Consider the following 26,862-nt stretch of genomic DNA (forward strand, 5'->3'; position numbering starts at 1 on the left):
GGGTGAAGCTGCTGGCGGGCAGTGCGCTGTGTTGGGGTGAGGCTGCTGGCGAGCAGTGCGCTGTGTTGGGGTGAGGCTGCTGGCGGGCAGTGCGCTGTGTTGGGGTGAGGCTGCTGGCGGGCAGTGCGTTGTGTTGAGGTGAGGCTGCTGGCGGGCAGTGCGTTGTGTTGAGGTGAGGCTGCTGGCGGGCAGTGCGCTGTGTTGGGGTGAAGCTGCTGGCGAGCAGTGTGCTGTGTTGGGGTGAGGCTGCTGGCGGGCAGTGCGCTGTGTTGAGGTGAGGCTGCTGGCGGGCAGTGCGCTGTGTTGGGGTGAGGCTGCTGGCGGGCAGTGCTCTCTGTTGGGGTGAGGCTGCTGGCGGGCAGTGCGCTGTGTTGGGGTGAGGCTGCTGGCGGGCAGTGCGCTGTGTTGGGGTGAGGCTGCTGGCGGGCAGTGCTCTCTGTTGGGGTGAGGCTGCTGGCGGGCAGTGCTCTCTGTTGGGGTGAGGCTGCTGGCGGGCAGTGCGGTCGGCAGGGGGCGGGCGGCTCCCACAATGCCCCTGCGCCCTGTGTGGAGAGCGGCTCCAACAATGCGGCGGGGCTGGAAGCGGGCGCGCAGTTTTTAGTGCATTTCCTCCAGCCACTGGTCTGAGTGTGTTGTTTTTTCATTGAAGAAAAGCTTCAGTTGTGCATTAACAAAATAAATATAAAATAAACAGAAGAACTGAAGCCTTTAAAAAGGAGCACGGCCCGGAACATGTAAGTCATTTTGTTTTTCTGTATCCAGTGTTTTTTGTGTTGTTTAAGGCAGGTTGTGTGAGAGAAACACAGCCGTGAACTGGTGCCTAGGCACAGGCCTGTGAGCAGCGGTTGCAAGTCGCTACAGCGGCTTCCTTTTGGCTGCAACACATCCGATACATTATCCGATACAATGTCGGATACAGTGTTGCAGCGAGCCTCCCTGATGTAGCTCCCCAGCTCCTCCATTGCTTGGGAAATGCAGTCGGTCTCTTGTCATGTTCGAGGCCTGGGCTTTCTCACCCCCCAGGTAAACTCGCAATCCGTGTTTGTTTGTGTGTGTTTTGTACCGTAACACCAAATCACTTCTTGTGGTGCTTTCTAGAATCGGCGATTTTTAAAAAATGTAAGCTTCTGGGTTAGCCGGCAGGCGAACCCCAGTGCTCGGTGATTGCCTGCGTTGCCTGCTTGGTTTGGGTTTGTGATTGCTCCTGGGCTGGAGTTAGCTGTTGGCCAACTGTGGCGATATCGGCGCTGCGAGTAACACCGAGAGTATATTGCTTAGTCTGCCGAATCTCCAAATAGCAGCTAACCAGCCAAAAGTTAGTGGAGTGGAGCTGTTTTCTTTGCTGGCTAAGGTCATTGCTGATCAACTCGTGCAGCATTTCATAGCTGCACAATCTAATGGGCAAATAAATATTTTACTCAATGCCAAACCCTGCAATCACTGAGTTGAACGAACGGGATCACTTGTACCAATTAGCACAACAGTGGGTGGATAATCCACAGCAGTTTATTTTTGTCAGAACATGGGTGTAGTGGTATATACCACACTTGGAGTACTGTGCACTGTTCTGATTTCCATATTACATAACATGATAGAGATGGAAAAGGTGCAAAAAAGATTTACAAGGATGTTACAAGAACTGAGAGGTTATAACTATCAGGAAAGACTGAACGGGCTGGGGCTCTTTTCTGTAGAAGAGAGATGACTGAGCAGTGACCTGATGGAGGACAAGATTATGAAGGGATAACAACAGAAAATGTTATTTCTGTTGTTGTTTTGGATTTCCAGCATCCGCAGTATTTTGCTATCGTACTAAGATTATGAAGGGGTTCAATAGGGTAAACGTAGAGAGGATGTTTCCACTTGTGCGGGAGACCAAAACTAGAGGCCTCAAATGTAAGATAGGCACTAATAAATCCAATAGGGAACTCAGAAGGAACTTCCTTACCCAGAGAGTGGTGAGAATGTGGAACTTGCTACCACATGGAGTAGTTGAGGTGAATAGCATAGATGCATTTAAGGGGAAGCTGGATAAACACATGAGGGAGAAAGGAACAGAAGGATACGCTGATAGGGCGAGATGAAGAAGTGTGGGAGGAGGCTCGAGTGGAGTATAAACACCGAGCATGGACCTGTTGGGCCGAATGGCCTGTTTCTGTGCTGTATAAATACTATGTATGGACAGTGGTCTCGAAATCTCTCCCACATGTTTGGCCACAACCATTCTCCGAGACTTGAAGCCCCGCTGTCACTCCTCCCCAGGACTTCAGAGTACCCATAAACATCTGTAACGGTAGTGCGATTATTTATTAAGACTTGCATTTATGCAGTGCCTTTCCAGAACGTCCCAAAATGCTTTAGTCATTGAAGTACTTTTGAAGCGTAGTTACTGTTGTATTGCAGAAAACGCGGCAGCCGATTTGCGCGCCGCAAGCGCCCACAAACAGTGATGTGATAATGACCAGATAATGTCTCTTTGAAGTGATGTTGGTTGAGGGCTCAATATTACTGGTGAGAACTCGCCTTCTCTTTGAAATAGTGCCATGGGATCTTTTACATCTACCCAAGAAGGTTTAATGTCTCATTCGAAAGAAGGCACCTCCGACAGCACAGCACAGCACTCCCTCAGTACTACACTGGGAGTGTCAGCCTGGATTTTGTGCTTAAGTACTGGAGTGGGGCTCGAACCCACAACCTTCTCACTCAGATGAGAGAGTGCTACCACAAAGCCACGACTGACACTACATTTATGAGAGATACTTACACTGTGCCTATAACCTTTGTAACTCAGGCTATAACTGCAGGTGCCTTTGGTGTTGCTGTATCCTCAGTGACAGGCTGCAGTGCAGATAATTGCTCCTTCATGTCAGTGCAGACCTGGAGTTGGACTGCACGAGCCTCGGACCTTTTTAAAAATTTGTTTATGGGATGTGGGCGTCTGGCAAAGCCAGCATTTATTGCCCATCCCTAATTGCCCTTGAGAAGGTGGTGGTGAGCCGCCTGACGTCTAAGTCAGGATGGTGTGTGACTTGGAGGGGAACTTGGAGGTGGTGGTATTCCCATGCACCTGCTGCCCTTGTACTTCTGGGTGGAAGAGGTCGCGAGGTTGAGAGGTGCTGCCGAAGAAGCCTTGATGAGTTGCTGCAGTGCATCTTGTAGAAGGTACACACTGCAGCCATGGTGCGCTGGTGGTGGAGGGAGTGAATGTTTAAGGTGGTGGATGGGGTGCCAATCAAGCAGACTGCTTTGTCCTGGATGGTGTTGAGCTTCTTGAGTGTTGTTGGAGCTGCAGTCATCCAGGCAAGTGGAGAGTATTCCATCACACTCCTTACTTGTGCCTTGTAGGTGGTGGAAAGGTTTTGGGGAGTCAGGAGGTGAGACATTTGCCGCAGAATACCGAGCCTCTGACCTGCTCTTATTGTCACAGTATTTATGTGGCTGGTCCAGTTAAGTTTCTGGTCAATGGTGACCCCCAGGATGTTGATGGTGGGGGATTCGGCGATGGTAATGCCGTTGAATGTCAATGGGCGGTGGTGAGACTCTCGCTTGTTAGAGATAGTCATTGCCTGGCACTTGTGTGGCGTGAATGTTACCTGCCACTTATCAGTCCAAGCCTGAACGTCGTCCAGGCCTTGCTGCATGCGGGCATGGACTGCTTCATTATCCAAGGAGTTGTGAATGGCACTAAACACTGTGCAAACATCCCCATTTCTGACCTTATGTTGGAGGGAAGGTCATTGATGAAGCAGCTGAAGATGGTTGGGCCTAGGACACTGCCCTGAGGAACTCCTGCAGCGATGTCCTGGAGCTGTGATGATTAAACTTCAACCACCACAACCATCTTCCTTTGTGCTAGGTATGACTCCAGCCAGTGAAGAGTTTTCCCCCCAATTCCCATTGACTTCAGTTTTACAAGGGCTCCTTGATGCCACACTCTGTCAAATGCTGCCTTGATGTCAAGGGCAGTCACTCTAACCTCGTCTCTGAAATTCAGCTCCTTTGTCCATGTTTGGACCAAGGCTGTAATGAGGTCGGGAGCCGAGTGGTCTTGGCAGAATCCAAACTGGGCATCAGTGAGCAGGTTATTGGTGAGTAATTGCTGCTTGATAGCACTGTCGATGACACCTTCCATCACTTTGCTGATGATTGAGAGTAGACTGATGGGGTGGTAATTGGCCGGATTGGATTTGTCCTGCTTTTTGAGGACAGGACATACCTGGGCAGTTTTCCGTACCTAATGATAGACGCCAGTGTTGTAGCTGTACTGGAACAGCTAGGCTAGAGGCACGGCTAGTTCTGGAGCACAAGTCTTCAGCATGACAATCGGGATGTTGTCGGGACCCATAGCCTTTGCTGTATCCAGTGCACTCAGCCGTTTCTTGATATCATGTGGAGTGAATCGAGTTGTCAGAAGACTGGCTTCTGTGATGGTGGGAACCTTAGGAGGAGGCCGCTATGGATCATGCACTCAGCACTTCTGGCTGAAGATGGTTGCAAACGCTTCAGCCTTGTCTTTGCACTCATGTGCAGGGCTCCACCATCATTGAGGATGGGGATATTCATGGAGCCTCCTCCTCCAGTTAGTTGTTTAATGGTCCACCACCATTCACGACTGGGTGTGGCAGGACTGCAGAGCTTTGATCTGATCTGTTGATTGTGGGATCGCTTAGCCCTGTCTATAGCATGTTGCTCCTGCTTTTTAGCATGCATATAATCCTGTGTTGCAGCTTCCCCAGGTTGGCACCTCATTTTTAGGTACACCTGGTGCTGCTCCTGGCATGCTCTTCTACACTCCTTATTGAACCACGGTTGGTCCCCTGGCTTGATGGTAATGGTAGAGTGAGGGATATGCCAGGCCATGAGGTTACAGATTGTGGTGGAATACAATTTTGCTGCTGCTGATGGCTCACAGTGCCTCATGGATGTCCAGTTTTGAGCTGCTAGATCTGTTCTGAATCTATCCCATTTAGCACAGTGGTAGTGCCGGTTGGACATTGGCTGAAAGGTATGATTCTGTGAGTATGACTATGTCAGGCAGTTACTTGACTAGCTGTTGCTTGATAGCTCTCTCAATTTTGGCACAAGTCCCCAATGTTGGTGAGGAGGACTTTGCAGGGTCGACTGGGCTGGTGTGTGCCGCTGCCGTGTCTGTAGCCGGTGCCAAGTTTGATGCCAGGTGGTCCATCCGGTTTTATTCTTATTGTGATTTAGAGGGCAGTTAAGAGTCTGGAGTCGCATATAGGCCAGACCAGGTAAGGACGGCAGATTTCCCTTCCTAAAGGACATTAGTGAACCAGATGGGATTTTACGACAATCCGGTAGTTTCATAGTTACCATTACTGATGCTAGCTTTTTATTCCTGTTTTATTTAATTAACTGAATTTAAATTCTCCAGCTGCCGTGGTGGGATTTTACTCGCGTCTCTGGATTACTAGCCCAGTTACATTACTACTATGCTACCGTACCCAATGGTACCTTCTCCCACTGCTTTGCCTGGGGCAAGTAACTCTTTAGTACAGGCTGTGGTAGTTTCAGTGTTAAAGCCAGCCAACTAAAGATCCATCAACATGCAGTTCAAGGGTGGCACAAAGCACGCTACACCCTGCTCCACATCAGATGCCCCTTCACCAACCTCCACCAGTGGTGTCCCTTCATCACCAATGTTCAGTTTTAGTGTTCACCTTGTGCTTCCTCCTCAGCATTCCTATCAGAATGCCCAGGGGTGCATGTCATTGCTTATTCCTGATCATGTGTGGCGATTGATAGTTGGTGCCATAGATTGTGCTGCTGAGATTCAGCTCAAATCTGCTTTGGGATCTCCTTGCTCTGGGTATAGGGCAGATTTAAAAGAAAAAACATTCTTGGGGTATGGGTGTTGCGAGCAAGAGGGGCATTTATTGCCCACCCCGTCCCATGGAGTTCCAGGATTTTGACCCAGCGACGATGAAGGAACGGTGATATATTTCCAAGTTGAAATGCTGTGTAACTTGGAAGTGGTGGTGTTCCCATGTGCGTGGTGCTTTTGTCCTTTTCTAGATCGCATATTATGAGTAAGCACCTTTTTCCGTTTGTCATTAGATACTGTGTTATGGTCATGTGTATTACTAATTATGATGTGACATCCTGCAAGTCATGAAATACCTGAATATTACGGTACTTAGCACAAGTTCAGCACTCTCCTCTAGTTCTTGATAGCCACAAGCTCTCCTGCCCAAACCATAACTTCCTGAAGATTGAGTGGTTTTATGGCTGTCACAACCCCCGTCCCCCAATCTGTTGCACGCAGTTAACTTCTGGCTACTTGCTGGTTTAGTATTTAAACAGGAGAGCAGTGTGTCTTGAGACAGTGATTTGGCACATGGAATTTCCTTCCTCTATATACTGTTTGCTGTCCTAGCATGTATAGCATGATTTGCATAACCCTTGCTATTTTCATTTCCGCTGCATGATTAACCACCTCCTTACAAATATTTTAATGCCAAAATTGCACCTCACTCTTGAGCCAGGAGGCTTCTCATTACTCCCACCGTCACTGCTCCCAGTGACTCGGTGCCAACATTCTCACCTGAGTTAGACGGTCATGGGTTCAAGTCCCATTACAGGAACTTGAACACATAATCCAGGCTGGCATTCCCAGTGCAGCACTGAGGGAGTGCTGCTCTGTCAGAGGGGCAGTACTGAGTGAGTGCTGCAATGTCGGAAGCTCCCCTGGTCCTACATCTAAGCTCACGCCCTCCAACCGTTCTTCTGAGTCCAGCGTACTGTGTGTTGGCTCTCCCATCTCCCGTCCCCACTTCCCTCTCCTTCAGTTGTCACGGCCGTGGGATTTTCTTCCTAAAGTTGACCTCTTCTACATGCACACTGATGGAAGTTTTCTGGCTCTGGAGCTTGGCAGCTGTTTTGGGGTGGGGGGGAAAGAAGTTCCTTCAGGCCAGCATTGTAAACAGTGGAACTACTGGGCTGTGTAAATGGATGGTCGGATGGCTCTCACACCTACCCTTGGCCAAAAATAACATCAGTCATTTGTGTACACAGCAGTCTGAGGGGAAAATACTTTTTTATGTCATTCTTTGTGCCACCTCATTTATATTTTTTGTTGCCACCTGCGTCAGTAACTGATCAAACTGAATCAAGTTTTTTGATGAGGTAACAGAGAGGGTTGATGAGGGCAATGCGGTTGATGTGATGTACATGGACTTCCAAAAGGCATTTGATAAAGTGCCACATAATAGGCTTGGCAGCAAAGTTGAAGCCCATGGAATAAAAGGGACAGTGGCAGCATGGATATGAAATTGGCTAAGTGACAGGAAACCGAGAGTAGTGGTGAACGGTTGTTTTTCGGACTGGAGGAAGGTATACAGTGGTGTTCCCCAGGGGTCGGTACTCGGGCCACAACTATTCTTGATATATATTAATGAGTTAGACTTGAGTGTACAGGGCACAATTTCAAAATTTGCAGATGACACAAAATTTGGAAGTATAGTGAACAGTGAGGAGGATAGTGATAGACTTCAAGACGACATAGGCTGGTGGAATGGGCGGAGACGTGGCAGATGAAATTTAATGCAGAAAAGTGCGATGTGATACATTTTGGTAGGAAGAACGAGGAGAGATAATATAAACTAAAGGGTACAATTCTAAAGAAGGCGCATCAACAGAGACACCTGGGGGTATGTGTGCACAAATCATTGAAGGTGGCAGGGCAGGTTGAGAAAGTGGTTAAAAAAGCATACAGGATGCTGGGCTTCATAAATAGAGGCATAGAGTACAAAAGCAAGGAAGTTATGAACCTTTATAAAACACTGATCTGACCTCAACTGGAGTATTGTGTCCAATTCTGGGCACCGCACTTTAGGAAGGATGTGAAGACCTCAGAGAGGGTGCAGAAAAGATTTACAAGAATGATTCCAGGGATGAGGGACTTCAGTTACGTGGATAGACTAGAGAAGCTAGGGTTGTTTTCCTTAGAGCAGAGAAGGTTGAGAGGATATTTGATAGAGGTGTTCAAAATCATGAGGGGTCTAGACAGCGTAGAGAGAAACTGTTCCCATTGGCGGAAGGGTCGAGAACCAGAGGACACAGATTTAAGGTGATTGGCAGAAGAACCAAAGGCGACATGAGAAAAAACTTTTTAACGTAGTGAGTGGTTATGATCTGGAATGCACTGCCTGAAAGGGTTGGGGAAGCGGATTCAGTCACGGCTTTCAAAAGGGAATTGGATAAGTATCTGAAGGAAAAAAATTTGCAGGGCTACGGGGAAAGGGTGGGGGAGTTTGGACTAGCTGAAGTGCTCTTGCAGAGAGCCGGCACGGGCTTGATAGGCCAAATGGCCTCCTTTGTGCTGTAACCATTCTATGATTCTAAAAAAAATAAAATTGAAAATTGTACAAGAGACCAAGTCCTGTTCACTCATCACCCCCTGTGCTTGCTGACCTACATTGGCACCAGGTCCAGCAATGCCTCGAATTAAAAATTCTCATCCTTGTGTTCAAATCCCTCCATGGTCTCTTTGTAACCTCCTTACAACCCTCGGATCTCTGTGCTCCTCCAATTCTGGGCTCTTGCGCATCCCCAATTTTAATCGCTGTACCACTGGTGGCCGTGCCTTCAGCTGCCTGGGCCTTAATCTCTGGAATTCACTCCCTTATCCTCTCCAACTCTTCTTTACATTGTCCTGGTTATCTTCTGTTCTATGTAAAACTCAAATTGAGACTCTAACAAAACCAAAGCTTTGCCTTATTTAACAACAACTTGTGTTTATATAGCACCTTTTAACTGAGTAAAACGTTCCAAGACACTTCACAGGAGCATTATCAAACAAAAATTGACACTGAGCCACATAAGGAGATAATAGGACAGGTGACCAAAAGCTTGGTCAAAGAAATAGGTTTTAAGGAGCAACTTAAAGGAGGAGAGGTAGAGAGACGGAGATGTTTAGGGAGGGAATTCCAGAGCTTAGGGCCTAGTCGGCTGAAGGCTTGGCCACCAATGGTGGAGCGATGGCAATCGGGGATGCGCAAGAGGCCAGAATTGGAGGTGTGCAGAGATCTTGGAGGGTTGTAGGGCTGGAGTAAGTTACAAAGGAGTTTATAGTTAAATAACAAAATGTACAGCAATTTGGGAAGCAGTAAAGCTATGTTGCTTTAAGGAGAAGACTGAGGAGCTAGGAGACACAAACTGAGTTGCTGCAGCACCACCACTAGCAGGAGGCTGTAATACAGTGTGACAAGTTTATATACTGTAGGTAGTTTCCATTACAAATATGGGCATTGAAATGTATAATCAGAAAAGTTGACAGGAAGTACACACGGACATAGGATCTTTAATGTAGTATGAGTAGTGCCACATGACTGCATGCTAATTGTCTGGAATCTCTGCGAGTGGTTCAATTGGTCAGTGTTTCAGCAGTAAAGGAGAATTCTCTGTCTCTGTTTGACTCCAGTTAGTTGATATTTCACAGCTGTGAAAAACCTGGAATAAAATGGCTAGTGGCACAAAATAACAGCCTGAAATGTGACTAATTTATGATAATTAATTCTGCCTGCTCAGTTCTCGGGAATCCCAGAAGGCCTAGTTTATTGAAGGACACAGCCAGAATGATCTGATAATTGTTAATTCACTTGATACAGCTTGAATGCTCATTTAATAGTCACAAACCTTTGGGTGTATCACCCGCTCCTGACTATTGTCCATCCTCTATGCCAGCCTCTGCTTTAAGATTTTACTTCAGGAAGATCATTTCTGTGCTTCATGTAGTAGAATGTTAATGTTGCTAAATCAGTGCTAATGTTGGCTTCATTGTTGCATAATATATGAAGCACATTTTATCATAGCCATTGGCTTTCAAACGAGGAACCTTGAATGAAGACAATTCGGAATGTTTTCTTAATGGTGAGAGACTAGGAGCTGTGGAGGAGCAAAGGAATTTGGTTGTCCATGTACACAAATCGCTAAAAGCTAGTGCACAGGTACAAAAAGCAGTCAAAGACAAGGCTAATGGAATGTTGGCCTTTATCTCCGAGGGTTGGAATACAAAAATGAGGAAGTGATGCTTCAGTTGTACAGTGGCTTGGTCAGACCCCATCTGGGTACGGTACGGTGTTCAGTTTTGGGCACTGCCCCTCAGGAAGGATAGATTGACTTTGGAGGGGGTGCAGATGCACCAGAATCATACCAGGGCTTAGAGGGTAAAATTGTGAGGATAATTTGGTTAAACTTGGTTTGTATTCCTTTGAGTTTAGAAGGTTGAGGGGTGATCTAATCGAGGTATTTAAAGTGATAAAGGGATTCAATAGGATAGATAGAGAGAAATGGTTTCCTCTGGTGGGGGAATCCAGAACAAGGTGGCATAACCTTAAAATTAAAGCTAGGCTGTTCAGGAGTGAAATCGGGAAGCAGTTTGTCTCACAGAGGGTCATGGAAATCTGGAAACCACCCCCGCCCCCCCCCCCCCCCCCAAAACCCCAAAAGGCTGTGGATGCTGGAAGTCAATTGAAATTTTTAAGGCAGCTGTATTTTTGTTGGGTAATGATATCAAGGGATATGGAGCAAAGGCGGGTAAATGGAGTTAAGATACAGATCAGCCGTGATCTAATTGAATGGTGGAACAGGCTCGAGGGGCTGAATGGCCTCCTCCTACGAATCCCAGGGTTGATGAGGTCATCACATTTCTCTCTGTCCATCATCAGATTTGTGTGTTTGTTGACTTGCTATATCTGTTGCTGTATATGTTTGAATAATAGAAATGTTTTGTGTAATGGTAACACTGTGTTCCTTTTGAGCAGCTGACACTTGTCTTTTGGATGTTGCGACAGGGTCCTTGGAATATATCAATATTTGTTTGGGATTCGCTACACAGAAAAGTTTTAGAACCACTGTCTATGGTTACTAACTAGCCATTATTAAAAAATCTTTATTTCCTTTTTTTCCCTGTTTCTCCTTTTTAAAAAAAAAAAAATATGTTTTTGTTAAATTTTCCTTCTCACTATGAATTGTCCTGTGAATACATCCTAGAACTCTTTGCTTTGGCTATCGCTTCACAGTATTGGTCACAGACCTTAAGGCTAAAACACCTAGATCTCTCTCTCACCTGACTTTAATTCTTTTCCCTGTAGGGTGTATGTATGTTTAGCATTTGACCTGCCCATGTGCATGACACTACATTTTCTATGTTAAACATCATTTGTCAAACATGGGCCCAATCCCCCAACTCACCCAGAGCTGCCTGCAGTAGTCAAGCATCCTCTACAGTCCTGACTCTCTCATATCTTGGTATTGATTGCAAACTTACAGTTCATTCCCCCGACCCCTACGTCTAGATCATCAATGTAAATAGCAACGGTCCCAGCCTCGATCCCTGCGGGACTCCACTGGTAACCAGATCCAAATCCATTGACTACAACTTTCTGCCCGAGGTCATTCTGCCAATTCTCAGTCCACCACAGCAGATTACCACTAATCCCAAAGAATCTATCTCACAGAGAAGCCTCTTGTGCGGTACCTTATCAAAGGCTTTCTGTGACTCCAGGTAGACAATGTTTAACCAGGTTACCCTCATCCTGGTGACGTCTTCAAACAATTTAATCAGGCTGGTCATGCACAACCTTCTTTTCCGAAAGCCTTGTTGAGTATCCCTGATGAGATCTTCTCTATCTGTGGTCATATAGGGCATCTCTAATGATACCTTTGAGCATCTTCCCTATTGCTGACGTTAAGCTAATGGGCCTATAGTTACCTGGCTCTGTTATCCCCCTTTTTAAAAATTGGAACATTAGTCTCTTTCCAGTCTAGGGGAACAACCCCTGACTCCAAAGGACCATAATGATATGGGCAAGGGAATCGCACAGCACCTGTCCTATCTCCTTTAAGGGCCCAGGTGGATATCATCTGTGCCAGCAGCCCGATCTATCTTATGAGGTTGAATGTTTTCCTGATAGTGGAAAATTAGCAACAGGTCAAGATCCTGTTCTGTTTTAGCAACAAACTTGAGACAAGAGATTGTATCAGCAGCTGAGGTGCGCTGCTTTTTTTTGTTGAGAGTTTAGTATAAGATGTGGAGGAATAGTTGACACGGCCTGAATTACAAGTGCATAAGAAGAGTATGTGTCAGTTTAGGTGATGTGTGCGCGTGAGTAACTGATCTCCAACTCTACGTCATACTGTATACAGTTATTTAAAAAAAACATTCTCGGGATGTGGGCGTTGCTGGATGTGGAAGGCTGCCATTTATTGCCCATCCCGAGTTGCACTGAGAAGGTGGTGGTGGCCATCTTGAACCCCTGGTAGTGGTTTGATACAACTGAGTGACTTGTTAGGCCACTTCAGAGGGCAGTTAAGAGTCAACCAGGTTGGTGTGGGACTGGAGTCATGTATAGGCTCAGACCGGATAAGGACGGCAGGTTTCATTCCCTAAATGACATCAGTGAACCTGTTGGGTTTTTAAGACAATCCGACAGCTTCATGTCACTTTTACTGATACCAGATTTTTCATAGAATCATAGAATGGTTACAGCACAGAAGGAGGCCATTCGACCCATCAAGCACATGCCGGTTCTCTGCAAGAGCACTTCAGCTAGACCCACTCCCCCGCCCTTTCCCCGTAGCCCTGCAATTTTTCCTTCAGGTACTTATCCAATTCCTTTTTGAAAGCCACGATTGAGTCTGCCTCCACCACCCTTTCAGGCAGTGCATTCCAGATCCTAACATCTCGCTGCGTAAAAAAGTTTTTCCTCATGTCGCCTGTGGTTCTTTTGCCAATCACCTGTGTCGTCTGGTTCTCGACCCTTCTGCCCTTTGGTTTATATTGCCTCTCCTCAGTCTTCCTATCAAAATTTATCACTTCGCACTTTTCTGTGTTAAATTTCATCTGCCACGTGTCGCCCATTTCACCAGCCTGCCTGTCTGTCTTGAAGTCTACCACTATCCTCCTCACTGTTCACTATACTTCCAAGTTTTGTGTCATCTGCAAATTTTGAAATTGTGCCCTGTACACCCAAGTCTAACTCATTAATATATATCAAGAAAAGCAGTGGTCCGAGTACCGACCCCTGGGGAACACCACTGTTTCCTCCAGTCTGAAAAACAACCATTCACCACTACTTTCTGTTTCTTGTCACTTAGCCAATTTCATATCCATGCTGCCACTGTCCCTTTTATTCCATGGGCTTCAACTTTGCTGGCAAGCCTATTATGTGGCACTTTATCAAACGCCTTTTGGAAGTCCATGTACATGACGTCAACTGCATTGCCCTCATCAACCCTCTCTGTTACCTCATCAAAAAACTCGATCAAGTTAGTTAAGCATGATTTGTCTTTAACAAATCAGTTCTGGCTTTCCTTAATTAATCCACACTTGTCCAACTGACTGTTAACTTTGTCCCTGATTATCGTTTCTAAAAGCTTCCCCACTACCGGCATTAAACTGATTGTCCTGTAGTTGCTGGGTTTATCCTGTTACACCCTTTTTTGAACAAGGGTGTAACATTTGCAATTCTCCAGTCCTCTGGCACCACCCTTGTATCTAAGGAGGATTGGAAGATTATGGTGAGTACCTCTGCGATTTCCTCCTAGGATGCATCCCATCTGGACCTGGTGACTTTATCAACTTTATGTACAGACAGCCTTTCTAGTATATCTTTATCAATTTTTACCTCATATAGTATCTCCACTACCTTCTTTCGCTATGACTTTGGCAGCATCTTCCTTGGTGAAGACAGATGCAAAGTACTCATTTAGTACCTCAGCCATGCCCTCTGCCTCTATGTATAGGTCTCCTTTTTGGTCCCTAATTGGCCCCACCCCTCCTCTTAGTACCCGTTTATTATTTATATGCCTATAGAAGACTTTTGAATTCCCTTTTATGTTAGCTGCCAATCTATTCTCATAATCTCTTTGGCCCTCTTATTTTCTTTTTCACTTCCTCTCTGAACTTTCTATATTCAGCCTGATTCTCACTGGTATTCTTAACCTGACATCTGTCATACGCACTCTTTTTCTGCTTCATCTTACTCTCTATCTCTTTCGTTATCCAGGGAGCTCTGGCTTTAGTTGCCCTAATTTTCCCCCTCGTGGGAATGTACCTCGACTGTAGCTGAACCATCTCCTCTTTAAAGGCAGCCCATTGTTTGGTTACAGTTTTGTCTGCCAATCTTTGATTCCAATTTACCCAGGCCAGATCCGTTCTCAACCCACTGAAATTTCCTGTGTGGACAAGAGCAGGGACTGCAGGGAGGATGAACGAACTGACCACGGCACCGTGGTACAGGGGGCCATTCAAGTGGGGGGAGTAAAAAGAAATGTAGTGGTGGGGGACAGTATAGTTAGGGGAATAAATACTGTTCTCTGCAGCTGAGAGCATGAGTCTCGAAGGCTGTGTTGCCTGCCTGGTGCCAGGGTTAAGGACATCTCCTCTGGGCTGGAGAGAAACTTTGAGTGGGAGGGGAAAGATCCAGTTGTCGTGGTCCACGTAGGTACCAATGACATAGGTAGGACAAAGAAAGAGGTTCTGCTGAGGGAGTATGAGCAGCTAGGGGCTAAATTAAAAAGCAGAACCACAAAGGTAATAATCTCTGGATTACCACCGGAGCCACAAGCAAATTTGCATGGGGTAAATAAGATCAGAGGGATGAACGCGTGGCTCAAAGATTGGTGTGGGAGAAATGGGTTTCGATTCATGGGGCACTGGCACCAGTACTGGGGTAAGAGGGAGCTGTTCCGTTGGGACAGGCTTCACTTGAACCATTCTGGGATTAGTGTCTTGGCGAATCGAATAACTAGGGCTTTAAACTAAATAGTGGAGGAGAGGGTTCAGGTGAGCGGAAATTTAATACGTCAAAGAGAAAGGAGAAGGCAATATTGCAGGGTCGTGATAGGGATAATGATGACCAGAGTGTGACAGGAAGGGACAAAGCGTATAAGAGTGCACCAGCAAATAGGGCCAGAGTAGGGAAAAATGGTAAAAAGACAAAATTACAAGCTCTTTATCTGAATGCATGCAACATTCGTAACATGATAGATGAGTTCTCGGCACAATTAGAAATAAATGGGTCTGATCTGATAGCCATTACAGGGACGAAGTTGCAAGGTGACCAAGGCTGGGAACTGAATATTCAGGGGTATTTGACATTTCGGAAGGATAGGCAGAAAAGAAAAGGTGGTGGGATAGCTCTGTTAATAAAGGATGAGATCAGTGCAGTAGTGAGAAATGATATTGGCCTAGAAGATCAGGACATAGAATCAGTTTGGGTGGAGATAAGAAATATTAAGGGTAAGAAGTCACTGGTGGGAGTGGTCTACAGGCCCCCAAACAGTAGCCACACTGTAGGACAGTATAAATCAAGAAATAATAGAGGCTTGTAAGAAAGGCACTGCAATAATCATGGACGATTTTAATCTTCATATTGATTGGACAAATCAAATTGGCCAAGGTAGCCTTGAGGAAGAGTTGATAGTGTGCATTCGGGATGGTTTCTTAGAACAATACGTTGTGGAACCAACCAGGGAGCAGGCTACCTTGGATCTGGTACTGTGTAATGAGACAGGATTAATTAATGATCTCATAGTAAAGGATCATAGCGGATCAAAGGAAAGAGTGATCATAGCATGATAGAATTTCAAATTCAGTTTGAGGGTGAGAAAATTGGGTCTCAAACCAATATCCTGAACTTACTTAAAGGCAATTACAAAGGTGTGAAGGCACAGTTGGCTAAAATTGACTGGGAAAATAGATTAAAGGGTAAGACGGTAGATAAGCAGAGGCAATCATTTAAGGAGATATTTCATAACTCTCAGCAAAGATGTATTCCAGTGAGAAGAAAAGACTCTAAGAGAAGGATGAACCATTCGTGGCTAACAAAGGAAGTAAAGGATGGTATCAAATTGAAAACAATGTTGTGACGATTAGTGGTCGGCCAGACGATCTAAATTTTTTTTAGAAATCAGCAAAGGATGACTAAAAAAATAATAGAGAGAGATTATGAGAGTAAACTAGCAAGAAATATAAAAACAGACAGTAAGAGCTTCTACAGATATATAAAAAGGAAGAGAGTAGCTAAAGTAAATGTTGGTCCCTTAGAGGATGAGACTGGGGAATTAATAATGGGAAACCGGGAAATGGCGAAGACTTTGAACAAATATTTTGTACCGGTCTTCACGGTAGAAGACACTAAAAGAATCCCAATAATAGATAATCAAGGGGCTATAGGGAGGGGGGAACTTAAAACAATCGCTATCACTAGAGAAAAAGTACTTGGTAAAATAATGGGACTAAAGATGGAGAAGTCCCCTGGACCTGATGGCCTGCATCCTAGGGTCTTAAAAGAAGTGGCTGCCGAGATAGTGGATGCATTGGTTGCAATCTACCAAAATTCCCTGGATTCTGGAGAGGTCCCAGTGGATTGGAAAACCGCAAATGTGACGCCCCAATTTAAGAAAGGAGGGAGACAGAAAGCAGGAAACTATAGACCAGTTAGCCTAACATCTGTCATTGGGAAAATGCTGGGAGTCCATTATTAAGGAAGTAATAGCAGGACATTTAGAAAATCATAATACAGTCAAGCTGGGTCAGCATGGTTTTATGAAAGGGAAATCATGTTTGACAAATTTGCTGGAGTTCTTTGAGGATATCATGAGCTGGGTGGATAAAGGGGAACCAGTAGATGTAGTGTTTTTGGATTTCCAGATGGCATTCGATAAGGTGCCGCATAAAAGGTTACTATACAAGATAAGAGCTCACAGGGTCGAGGGTAATATATTAGCACAGTTAGTCAATCGTCAATCCAACAGATAATAGAGAGTCGGGATAAATGGGTCATTTTCCGGGTGGCAAACTGTAACTAGTGGGGTGCCACAGGGATCAGTGCTGGGGCCTCAACTATTTACAATCTATATTAATGACTTGGATGAAGGGACCGAGTGTAATGTAGCCAAATTTGCTGAAGATACAAAGATAGGTGAAGAGGACACAAAGAATCTACAAAGGGATATAGATAGGCTAAGTGAGTGGGCAAAAATTTGGCAGATGGAGTATAATGTGGGGAAATGTGAGGTTATCCACTTTGGTAGGAAAAATAAAAAAGTAAATTATTAGTTAAATGGAGAGAGATTACAAAATGCTGCAGTAAAGTGGGATCTAGGGGTCCTTGTACATGAAACACAAAAAGTTAGCGTGCAGGTACAGCAAGTAATTAGGAAGGCAAATGGAATGTTGGCATTTCTTGCAAAGGGAATGGAATATAAAAGTAGGGGAGTTCTGCTACAACTGTACAGGGTATTGGTGAGACCACACCTGGAGTACTGCGTACAGTTTTGGTCTCCTTATTTAAGGAAGGATATACTTACATTGGAGGCAGTTCAGAGAAGGTTCACTAGGTTAATTCCTGAGATGAAGGGGTTGTCTTATGAAGAAAGATTGAGCCTATACTCATTGGAGTTTAGAAGAATGAGAGGTGATCTTATTGAAACATATAAGCTGAGGGGGCTTGACAAACTAGATGCAGAGAGGATGTTTCCCCTCATGGGGGAATCTAGAACTAGGGGGCATAGTTTCAGAATAAGGGGTCACCCATTTAAAACAGATGAGTAAGAATTTCTTCTCTCGGAAGGTCGTGAATCTGTGGAATTCTCTTCCCCAGAGAGCTGTAGAGGCTGGGTCATTGAATATATTTAAGGTGAAGATAGACAGATTTTTGAATGGTAAGGGAGTCAAGGGTTATGGGGAGCGGGCAGGGAAGTGGAGTTGAGGCCAAGATCAGATCAGCCATGATCTTATTGAATGGCGGAGCAGGCTCGAGGGACCAAATGGCCTGCTCCTGCTCCTATTTCTTATGTTCTTAAATTTGCCTTCCTCCAATTAAATATTTTACTCCAGATTGTTCCCTGCTATAGCTAATCTAAATCTTATGATGCTATGATCACTGTTCCCTAAATGTTCCACTACAGACACTTGCTCCACTTGACCCACTTCATTCCCCAGAACCAGATCCAGCAATGCCTCCTTCCTCGATAGCAAAATACTGCAGATGTTGGAAATCTGAAATAACAACAGAAAATGCTGGAAAAACTCAGCAGGTCAGGCAACATTCGTGGAGAGAAATTTGAGTTGACGTTTCGGGTCGAACCCTTCTCGTTGGACCGGAAACGTACTGATCAAGAAAGTTCTCCTGAACACACTTCAGAAAGTCTTCCCCCCTCTCTGACCTTTACACTATTACTATCCCAGTCTATATTAGGGTATTTGAAGTCCCCCATTCTCACTACTCTATAGTTCTTGCACCTCTCTGTAATTTCACTGCAAATTTGCTCCTCTTTAACTTTCCCACTAGTTGGTGGTCTATAGAATACACCTAGTAATGTAATGGCACCTCTATTATTTCTTCACTCTAGCCAAATAGATTCTGTCTTTGACCCCTCCAGGACATCCTCCCCCTCCAGGACATCCTCCCTCTCCAGCACTATAACATTCTCCTTGACCAATACTGCCACACCACCTTTCCTGAACACCTTCTATCCAGGAATATTTAAAACCCAATCCTGTCCTTTTTTGAGCCTGGTCTCCGTTATCGCCACGACATCCTATTTCCATGTGGCTATTTGTGCCTGCAGCTCACCAACCATAATTACCACACTTTGTGCATTTACACACATGTACTGTAAACTTGTCTTGGACCTTTTTGTATCCTCTTAGTCTGACCCTGCCTAATACCTTACTATTTCTTACTCTGGTGCTATCTGTCTCTCCCCATCCTTTGTGCACTTTGTTTCTCCTTTCTAATGCTATATCCTGGTGTCCATCTCCGTGCCAAATTAGTTTAAACCCTCCCCAACAGCACTAGGAAATGCCCTGTCCCCCCACGAGGACATTGGTCCCGGCTCTATTGAGGTGCAACCCGTCCGGCCTATACAGGTCCCACTTCCCCCAGAACCAGTCTCAATGTCCCAGAAATCTGAAGCCCTCCCTCCTGCTCCATCTCTCCAGCCTCGCATTCATCTGCTCTATCCTCTAATTTCTATACTCACCAGCTCATGGCACTGGGAGCAATCCAGAGATTACAACTTTGAGGTCCTGCTTTTTAATTTCTTTCCTAGCTCCCTAAAATCTGCCTGCAGGACCTCATCCCTTTTTCTACCTATGTCATTGGTACTGATATGGACCACGACTTCTGGCTGTTCATCCTCCCTCCTCAATGTCCTGCAGCTGCTCAGTGACATCCTTGACCCTGGCACCAGGGAGGTAGCATACCATCCTGGAATCATGTCTGTGGCCGCAGAAACGCCTGTCTGCTCCCCTAACTATTGAATCCCCTAGCACTATTGCTTTCCCGATCTTCCTCTCCCCACTCCCTGTACAGCTGAGCCACCAGTGGTGCCGTGGACTTGGCTCTGGCTGTACTCCCCAGAGGAACCATCGCCCTCACCAGTATTCAGTACTGAATATTTTTATTTCCAGATTTGTTTTAAACTGAATTAAAATTCTCTAACTTCCCTGGTGGGATTTGAACTCTCGTTCTCTGGATTAAGTCCAAAGCTCTGCATTATTAGTCCAGTAACATAACCATCACACTACCATACCCATGTGCTTTGCTTTTCATAAGGGTGTCGTTGGTCAGGTGTCAGCAGCTTGAAACCTAGAGTTGTGGGTGCAAACCCACATCCTATTACTCAGTAGCATTCTTGATTGTTTTTGATGATGTTACAACAGGGATAATGTAATGCTGATGTAGTTTGCAAATGGGTGTAGGTTGGGTGAGCATCCATGGCCTCGCCCCTCCCTATCTCTAACCTCTTCCAGCCCTACAACCCTCCAAGATCTCTGCACTCATCCAATTCTGGTCTCTTGTGCATCCCAATTTTAATCGCTCCACCGTTGGCGCCTGTGCCTTCAGCTGCTGAGGCCCTATACTCTGGAATTCCCTCCCTAAACCTCTCCGCCTCGCCACCTCTGCTCCTGTAAGACGCACCTTAAAACCTACCTCTTCGACCAAGCTTTTGGGCACCTGTCCAAATATCTCCTTATGTGGCTCAGTGTCAAGTTTTGTCTGATAACACTCCTGTGAAGCGCCTTGGGATGTTTTAATACGTTGAAGATGCTATAAAAATGCAAGTTGTTGTTACGAGTGGTCTTTTCTCATTCATGTTCTCTATCTCTTCTATTCTGTGTGTGCATTGCATTCACCAGAAGGCAGTTAAGATAAGATTGTAGCTGGTTCATTTGAATAGTCAGTGTATTTACACAACGAGCCTGTTTCCTGCATTGAGTGACACATGCAGCAGGCTTATTGTGCAGCCTTTGTGCAACCACATCTAATGCCTTTGTGTATATATAATGGTAATTTCAATTACTATGTTATCTGCCGACAGACCCAAGATTTTGAGAGGGCGGTGTCATTTTGGGTTGTGTTTATTTGCAACACCAGATTTCTGATTGGTCGCCTTGGAGAAAATGATCAGATTTCTGATTGGTCCCCTTGAAGGACAAAACACACCTAACAGTTTGTCTGGAATGTGTAATTATATTCTGCTTGCTGGAAAGTAATCACTATCTTTGCAATGTGTAATTTGATCTATTCATTGTGACAGCCAGGCTCCAGAACTCTCTGCCAACACTACTGCTTTCAGAGAACAGACGGGGTTTAGCCTCCCGGGTTAAGAGCACTCACGCTGCCGAGTTCAGATAGGAAGGGGTGAGGCCATGGAAGGATTTTAACATGAGGATGAGAGTTTTAAAATCAATGTGTTAGTGGACAATGTTCGGCCTAATTTTTTTTTTTGGCTGCGCAGTCCCTTTAATGGCCCATCCAAATTTCGCGCATTGGCAAAATCTACCGTTCAATAGCCGGTAAATGGCCTGAGTGGGACCTCCAGACAGCTGCGAGGTTGTGCAGCCTAGCGGGAACGTTGTTGGTGGACCATGAGCCAAGGTAGGTTAACGAGCACAGGGGTGATGGGTGAATGGGACTTGCTGCGTGTTGGGATACAGAGTTCAATGAGGGTGGAAAATGGGAGGCTGACCAGGAGAACATTGGAATAATCGAGTCTGGCAAATAACACATAAAATGTAATGTTATACATGTTGGTAGGACCAGCTCAGAATATGCTCTCATTTTCTCAAATTCATTTATTTATTGCCCATCCCTAGTTGCCCTCGAGAGGCTCATCATGAGCTGCATTCTTGAACCACTGCGGTCTGGCGGGGGGAAGAGAGGAAGAAGGTGATACAGGTGTGTGGGGGTGGAAGAACGTGATCCAGGCCCAACTGAGGGCATGATCTCTCCCCCCATCTGGATAACGTTCTTGCTCTCACCCCCCACCTCCGCTTTTAGACCTGGATCATGTTCCTCACCCCCCCCCCCCCCCCCCGTTCCCACTGTGCTGCCCCCCCAACAAGTTCCTGCCCTGCCCTCTTCCACCAACCACCCCCCCCCCCCCACCTTGAGCACCTGCCCTTCTCTCTCTGCTCCCACCCCCCCCCCCCCCCCACCAAAAAAAAACCCCGGGCACAATGGTAATACAGTAAATGTAATTTATTTAGATTTTCAAAAGCCCTTCGATAAGCTACCCCATAACAGACTAATGAATAAGGTCAGAGAATGTGGAGTCAGGGGACAAGTAGCAGAATGGATAGCCAGCTGGCTTCAAGACAGAAAGCAGAGAGTGGGAGTAAAGGGTAGCTATTCACAGTGGCAGAAGGTGGGTAGTGGTGTTCCACAAGGATCAGTGCTGGGACCACTGTTGTTCACAATTTACATTAACGATTTAGACTTTGGAATCAAAAACACAATTTCTAAATTTGCAGATGATACCAAATTGGGGGGTGGTGGGGAGAGAGTCAATACTGAGGGGGACTGCAACAAATTACAGGAGGACAATAATAAACTTGCAGAACGGGCAAATAAATGGCAAATGAAGTTCAACACAGATAAATGTGAGGTATTACATTTTGGTAGGGAGGTCAGTTATCACTTGGAAGGTGCGAGTCTAGGTGGGGTAGAGGAACTAAGGGATCTCGGAGTACAAATACACAGATCACTAAAAGTTGTGACACAGGTTAGCAAGGCCATAAAAAAAGCAAACCAAGCACTAGGGTTTATTTCTAGAGGGATAGAATTGAAAAGTAGGGGAGTTATGCTAAACCTGTATTGAACATTGGTTAGACCTCACTTAGAGTACTGCATACAGTCTGATTGCCATATTATAAAAAAGGATATAGAGGCACTGGAGAGGGTGCAGAGAAGATTTACAAAGGATGATACCAGAAATGCCAGGGTATACATATCAGGAAAGGATGAAAAGGCTGGGTCTCTTTTCTCCTGAAAAAAGAAGGTTGAGGGGTGACCTAACAGAGGTCTTTAAAATTATGAAAAGTTTTATTAGAGTGGATATATTATGCCCCCCCTCTGTCTCTGTCGTCCCCCCCCCCCCCGTCTCTGTCGTCCCCCCCCCCGTCTCTGCTCTGTCGTCCCCCCCCCAGTCTCTGTCGCCCCCCCCGTCTCTGTCGTCCCCCCCCCCCGTCTCTGCTCTGTCGTCCCCCCCCCCAGTCTCTGTCGCCCCCCCCCCCCCCCAGCCTCTGTCGCCCCCCCCCCCAGCCTCTCTGTCGTCACCCCCCCCCCGGCCTCTCTGTCGTCGTTCCCCCCTCCCCCCCCCCGGCCTCTCTGTCGTCGTCCCCCCCCCCCCGGCCTCTCTGTCGTCGTCGCCCCCCCCCCCAGCCTCTCTGCCGTCGTCTCCCCACCCCACCCCCCCCGGCCTCTCTGCCGTCGTCCCCCCTCCCGGCCTCTCTGCCGTCGTTTCCCCCCCCCCCCCCCCTCTCTGTTGTCGTCCCCCCCCCCCCCCCCGGCCTCTCTGTCGTCCCCCTCCCCCCGGCCCCTCTACCCCTTACAACAGTAACTACACTTCAGAAAGTACTTCATTGGTAGTAAAGCACTTTGGGATGTCCGGTGGTTGTGAAAGGCCCTATATAGATGCAAATCTGTTTCTGTCTCTCTAATCTGTGGTGATTTTTGAGGCTGCAATCTAATTTTGTAGTTCAGGTGTCAGTTTAAAAAGCGCTGGAGTGAGCCAGTGCTGTTTACACTCTCGGCAGGACCCATTGTTTACTTTGTCCTGATTATCTTCTTTTCTGTGCAAGACTCAAATTGAGGCTCTCGCTCTGTTTAACAAAACCAAAGCTTTGCTTTAATCAACAACAACTTTACATTTATATAGCGCCTTTAACCTAGTAAAACGTCCCTCTGCGCTGCACAGGAACATTATCAAACAAAAATTGACACTGAGCCACACAAGGCGATATAGGGACAGATGACTAAAAGCTTGGTCAAAGTAGTAGGTTTTAAGGAGTGTCTTAAAGGAGGAGAGAGAGGCGGAGAGGTTTAGGGAAAGAATTCCAGAACTTCGGACCGAGGCAGCTGAAGGCACAGGCGCCAATGGTGGAGTGATTTAAAATCAGGGATGCTCAAGAGGCCAGAATTGGACGAGCGCAGAGATCTCGGAGGGGCTTAGACACGAGTGAGCAATGAGGTGGGGGTGCGGGGAATAGAGGGCGGGAGATCTCTGGAATGATGTAACCTCAACTACTCCACATACACACTGGATGTTAGTTTTTGTAATAATCTATCTGTTCACTGCAGGGTTTGGGTTCTTGAGGCCAAGTACAGGAAGGCCTTGCTGCGTCATCTGCGACCTCCTTAGTAACACAAATACTCTTATATGACAATGCAACCCTACTGGGATCTCCCAGTGTGATGTGGGAGGCTCTCTTCTTTTGATTTATTTTCCCCGCACGATGGGATGAAAGTCGCCTCTGTCTGCCGGCTGTGAGGGTTCCTTTGTGAAATGAGTTTGTGCCGGCTCAGGTACAGCCCTTTCGCAAGGGTCGAGAGTACACATCTGCTCCGAATGATATGGCACCAATTGGCAACCTATCTCGTGCCAAGACGCCACAGGATAGCTCATGTGGGAAATGGAAAATATCACACGGATGCAGTAGACAGTACTTGGTGGAAAGTATGAGCGAAGCAATTTATTTTGAAATAACATACAGCAAACATTGATAAAAAGCAACATCTTGCATTTCTATTGCGCCATTCATGACCTCAGGACATCCCAAAGTGCTTTACAGCCAATTAAGTATTATTTTGAAGTGTAGTCACTGTTGGAAATGCTGCAGCCAATATACGCACAGCAAGCTCCCACAAACAGCAATGCGGCAATGACCAGATCATCAGTTTTAATAATGTTGGTTGAGTGATCAATATTGGCCAGGAAACTGGGGAGAACTCCCTAGCTCTTTCAAATAGTGCTGCGGGATCTTTTACGTCTGTCTGAGAAGGCAGACGGGACCTTGGTTTCATGTCTCGCCCGAAAGATATCACCTCTGACAGTGCAGCATTCCCTCGGTACTACACTGGAGCGACCGCTTAGATGTTCATGCTCAGACTGACCACAGATTAGTAAGTCCCAGCTGTGATCTGCAGTTTGATCTATGTGGAGTTAGTTTTAGTTTGGGGGGGCGGGGGGGTTACAATAAAGATCAGCGTCCCTGAATGGTTTCGTGAGGGGAGGGGGGCAGAAAGAAAGGCAGACAGCTTCCCCATTCCTGACTGCTGTCTCGTGACCTGTGCTGAAAGTACAAGTGCTGATGTTTAGAGGGGACGAAACCTGCCTCCGATATGATGTCCTCGTGTTGACAGAAGCCGCTACATAGGCTGTCCATCCTCTTGGGTGGACGTAAAAGATCCCATGGCACTATTTCGAAGAAGAGCAGGGGAGTTATTCTCAGTGTCCTGGCCAATATTTATCCTACAACCAACGTAACTAAAACAGATTATCTGGTCATTATCACATTGCTATTTGTGGGATCTTGCTCTCCACAAATTGGCTGCTGCGATACTTCTTTGGTTGTAAAGTGTTTTGGGATGTCCTGAAGTTGTGAAAGGCGCTAAATAAATGCAAGTTCTTTCTATTAGTCTGTCTGGATTCAAATCCAGGCCCTAGAATTGAAAGGATCTCACGTGACCTGTAGGTAGCCAGTGAGGTTAGGCTGAGGAAACTCTGACAGATACTTCCATCTGGGCTCCATCTGGGATAGCATTTGCATTTTTTAAAAAAGCATTGAGCGTGTGTGCACCCATATGTTGTGTTGTGCAGTTGTCTATGGACAAGCAGCTTCCTGGCTCTTGCATGAAGCTTGGGCAAGGTATTAGACAGCAGCTCCACTCCTAGAAATTGGGAGAAGGGGAGAAAACCAAACTCACTGATGGCTAAACTATTATTATGGGGAGTGGATTTAACTATTATTATTGTGGTCACCTGCTTGCAGTTCTCTTCCAATTCCACTCATTGGAAGGTGTTGAGAGTGACCTTAAGTTGGTTGCTCTCTGTCCTTATGGAGGTATCTGAATGCTGTGTGTGTCAGCACAGTGTATCATCCGTCTCCTCTTTAGTGACCCCCCTCGGGTGTAGAAATACAACTAGCGTGTTTTGGAGCGGACCATTCAGAAATGACAAATATAAGCTCAAATACCGAAAGCCCATTTCTTGTAATTTGAAGTCCGTTGTCTCCCCACCCCCCGATTCTGCCTCTTGTGATGTGGAGCCATTAGTTATTGAAGCTTTCATTGTCTTTCAGTTCATGTTCATGAGCAGTGAAGATAACATTAAAACTCGGACCATCATTCTATCCGTGACTACCCTGCTCCTCTCCTACCAACTAGGGCAAAGATGAGGCCCTAGTTTGTTGGTTGGTATGAGACCTGAAATTTATTCGAGGTTGGGAGCAGCATTGCAATGTGTGGACCGTTGCAATGTCTGAATGCTCTGTGTGTCAGTGCACTGTGTTAGCAAATTATTAACCTGGATTTTTAAAATTTAACGTTGCCTTTTGTGACCACGAAATCCACAATCTATGGCCACGTGCTTCAAGTGTGTGTTTGCAAAAAAACCTGTATAGAAATCCACGCAATAACAGTGTGGGGGAAAGCCTGCCAGAGGCACGTGTGGTTTCAGTGGGAGAGCCTTCCAAGACAGTGGATCTTTGATAACCCACCCAGTTTGTAAGCAAGAGTTTCTCTTTAAAAGAAATTAATGTGTTTTCTTAGTTCAAGGACCTCCTTTATTTAGCTTTCTCTCCAGTTTTCCATTGATTTTAAAAAGGAAACCGGTTTCCATTGGTCCATAGGTTCTCCATTGCTATAGTCCTGGATGGCAATCAGAAATGTAATTATACACTCGAACGGTCATCGACCAGAAACGTTAACTCTGTTTCTCTCTTCACAGATGCTGCCTGACCTGCTGAGTTTCTCCAGCATTTTCTATTTTTATTATAGCTGCCATCACTTGTTGGGATGGGAATAGGGCCATTAAGGGATAGTCAGGATAATACCACAGGTAACGATAGAGAGATGGCAGAAATATTAAATAATTATTTTGCTTCAGTATTTACCAGGAAGATAGAACAGGTGGACATGACATTGGATGCTGAGATTAGTAATGAGATAAGTGCATTTAAAATAACAAAAAGGGGATATATTAAATAAATTAATCAAACTCAGAGGATAAAACCCCTGGTCCAGATGGATTGCATCCACACATTTTAAAAGAATCTAGGGAAGAGATGATAGAAGCATTACTATGCATATTTAAAAATTCATTGGAAAAAAGGTATAGTGCCAGAGGACTGGCGGATAGCTAACGTAATACCAATATTTAAGAAGGGGGATAGAACATGTCCGAGTAATTATAGACCAGTCAGCTTAACATTGGTGGTAGGCAAAACAATGGAATCCCTACTAAAGGTGAATATAGAAGAACATCTAGAAACCAAAAATATAATAATCAATAGTCAACATGGATTTCAAAAGGGAAAGTCTTGCT

At 45.8% G+C, this 26,862-nt stretch overlaps 1 protein-coding gene across 5 annotated transcripts in view; it reads left to right on the forward strand.

Moving 5' to 3' along the window:
- Positions 1 to 488: 488 nt before the first annotated feature.
- Positions 489 to 26,862, forward strand: part of extl3 (exostosin-like glycosyltransferase 3) — a 104,910-nt gene continuing 78,536 nt past the window's right edge. The window contains exon 1 of one of the 5 annotated variants that reach the window (XM_085996656.1): positions 489 to 734. The gene's annotated coding sequence lies outside the window, so the exon portion shown is untranslated. Of the gene's footprint in view, positions 735 to 820; positions 1,024 to 26,862 lie in introns of those variants that run through there. The other 4 variants (XM_085996655.1, XM_085996654.1, XM_085996652.1 and 1 more) reach the window with 4 other exon arrangements.

Source organism: Somniosus microcephalus, chromosome 9, assembly GCF_052327205.1.
Source record: "Somniosus microcephalus isolate GS21.2 chromosome 9, FLI_Smic_1.0, whole genome shotgun sequence".
Lineage (NCBI taxonomy): Eukaryota > Metazoa > Chordata > Chondrichthyes > Squaliformes > Somniosidae > Somniosus > Somniosus microcephalus.